Source organism: Protomyctophum bolini (assembly GCF_963924005.1).
Source record: "Protomyctophum bolini genome assembly, chromosome: 5".
NCBI lineage: Eukaryota > Metazoa > Chordata > Actinopteri > Myctophiformes > Myctophidae > Protomyctophum > Protomyctophum bolini.
This window is the reverse complement of record NC_137866.1, coordinates 14,258,045-14,261,252: the sequence shown is the minus strand read 5'-3', so window position 1 is coordinate 14,261,252 and position 3,208 is coordinate 14,258,045.

Sequence of the window (3,208 nt, the reverse complement as noted above, 5' to 3'; positions counted from 1 at the left end):
CAGGTGCTCATTTACACCCTCCCACAATGCCACATGTTTGGCAGTGATACTACTCACTAAATTGGGAGAATAAGGGGGAAACACTTGCTTTCAACATTTCCTGGTCTCTGAAATGGACAACATTAAACGAATAGGGGAATGACCTTTAAAACATATTCAAATGCTACCAGCGTCTGTGACTCAAACCACACTAACAGTCTTAGCCTTTGTGGGCGAATGCAGCACTGTAATGTATTGGAAACCATTTGATCTCAGACACAAAAGAGTCAATCTCTGGATCGACCCAATATAATCTTGGCTCAGATTACACCATGTTGTAGGGCAAGCTGATACAAAAGGGAAATCAGTGCAACGATATTGAGCCAGAGTCCTGACCTAAACATAATTCATTTTCACACAAGCTTTTTAAGCCATCTATATCTGGCTAACCGTACTGTAAACAAGTTATGACAGTAGCCACAAGTCGATAGATGTTGTCAGATACTCTTTGCAATTGCATCAGAGTAGCTGCTAAATTATGCTGCAAATATCCTATGGTGAAACGGACTCTCTGGAAATTACTTAATTTGGCATGGCATCATGGAAGTGAATAAACAAACCGGGAAATGTACTATTCTTTGTTATCATCAACGTTTCACCAGGCATGTTATAGACAATGTAATGCTCAATTAATAGCTGAAGTGCATGATTCTTGATATTGATAATGAACATCAGTAAAAAGAAAAAAATAATCTAGCGGTAAATGCCATCCCCGTCTGTATTATTATAAGGGATAATCCATTTCATAATGCTAGGTATTGAAATCAATATAGCCTAAGTAATAGACAATTAATAGCGTCATGGTGGCTTTCATGCTTTCAGTCTTACATTGCATATTGAACGTCAGAATTGATTTCCCAGTTGCCAGTGTTGCACTCATTAAGTCTTGGATCTAAGGTATACATACAAGCACATGTTTTGAAGGCCTCATGCTTCATTTGACAAACATTATTTATTAGCAGTTCAGTGAAGCACGTCATCAGGGCCTATGGTAGTAATTCCACTGTCAACTTAAAGCTGCAGTCTATGAGTTTCATATCCGACGTGATCTAACCAGGGTCTCTGGTGTGGGATTTGCTACTGTACTCAATGGTGGAAAATGTTTTACTTAATTAAAAGTATCAATATAGAAATACTCCTACATTACTACATTAAAACTAAACTCCGGAATTCAAATTGTACTTAGGTAAAAGAATTGGCATTAAAATGTACTTAAAGTACCAAAAGTAGAAAGTACTGTACTCTGTCAATGCTCTAATGTGTTTTTTATTTATCAAGGGAAACATGTCCGCGCCAGGATGCTGCAGTAACAACAGCAGGCTCTTTCATAGAACTTCTTGGTGGGGGAAAAAATCTATATAAATCTATAAAAACCTTCTTGAAAGGCTGGGACTAACACAGGCCACATAGAATATTTATGATTGTAAATGGACCAATCAATATCAATCTCATATTCTGCATTAGAAAAGAATCCCAAGGCGGCAGTACAGGGTAATGCAGAGACAAACACAAGTACCTTAACTGCATAGTATATATCAATGACACATCTTGTGAAATTCTTGTGAAAATATCTTATTCTGCAGAGCTGAAATGAATTAATACATCTTGAAAATACAAGACCCAGACAATGTGACGCATCATGATGCATCTCAAAGCTGAGATGCACATTTTTGGTGCCGCTCTGCTCTTGCATATTCTTTTTTTTTCTCACTTTCTCTCCTTTTCACTTCAAATTAAAACATTTCACGCTGCCATGCATTGTGAGCTTGATCGGATATTATCTTGTGGGTCCTTGACATGGAAAGGTTTGAGAACACCAAGCCACCAGAGAAAACATCACATCTTGAAACAATATTTCTGAAGTGTAAATGATTCAAGCAGTATAATTTTTCACTGCAAAGAATGTGTGAAATAATGTGTAGCTGTAATTATTCTAGCTATTCTGCAAACTGTTCATTAACAACTACTGAAAATAAACTGTTTTAGGAACTAGTACATGCAACTGTGCATGATCTGACACAATGTGCGACATACTGCCATCATAAACTTGCTACAGTGTATAAAGTCCTCATGGCCTACTCAACAATTTGGTTGGACTTTACTGTGTATTCCAGCTAATGACTTCAGAGATATATACTAGTGCACAGTATCCCGCACTGTCACATGCGATAAGAATAGCAATGAGCGTTGCTCCATTTTTGCATATTGCCTGTATTTTTCTGTGCGAAGCACATGGTGTGTCCTGAATACTGAAATATGTCATGTGTGAATAAAGATTTACTTGACCCAATTATGAATCATGATTCAATCTAACCAGTAAGCAATATCTGCCCTGATGTTCGGGCTTCTATGTGGCCCTCACATCTACGTCGCACACCTGATTTGACCAAATGTCTGTAAGTGTCAGGAGCTTTGTCAGAGTACCCATTGTACCTGTCTGTGTCCCTTTTATGCCCATATATGGAGATCTCTGTATCCGTAAATCCATGTCCCTTTTGGTTCTGGACATCGACTTACATTTAAGCAATAACAAAAAGCAAGGCATACATCACATAAAAGTAGCTCGCCCAGAGTTGGTGTCCTTGAGCAAGACTCTGAACCCCTCATTTTCCCAATGCAGGTTCCCAAAGCGCTTTGGATAAAAGCGCTATATAAATGCACCATTTAACATTTAGCGGGAAACCTGCCATATGGTTGGTGAATGCACCATTTAGCACAATGTGAAAATGATGCCTTTTTAAACATCTGGCAAATGGAGGTGAGTGAGTTAGCATGGTTGTAGAGACAACAGCCTCAGATAATTAGCCGTATCCTTTAAATAATGATGACAAAAATTTGAAAGATTATGTCCTAATCGGTTTAAAGTCATAGCGCCACAATCAAATTTCCGCCTTGATAATGATGATTAATATTCAACACTGTGTGTAATGATATTGCTGTTAATGGCTTATATCTTGATTTACTGTCTTCTAAATCTGTACATTTAAGTGTTAAACAAATTCTACATTTCTGTGGACACATCCAACAGCTCATTCAATATTATTCTGGCTTTGAGTTGCTCACTGCCCACTTGCATCCTACACGTAGTATTGTTATTTTCAGTCTGCCCTATAATGGAAACTGATATTTACTGATGACTGAGATTTGCATATTTACGTACCGCAGTTTG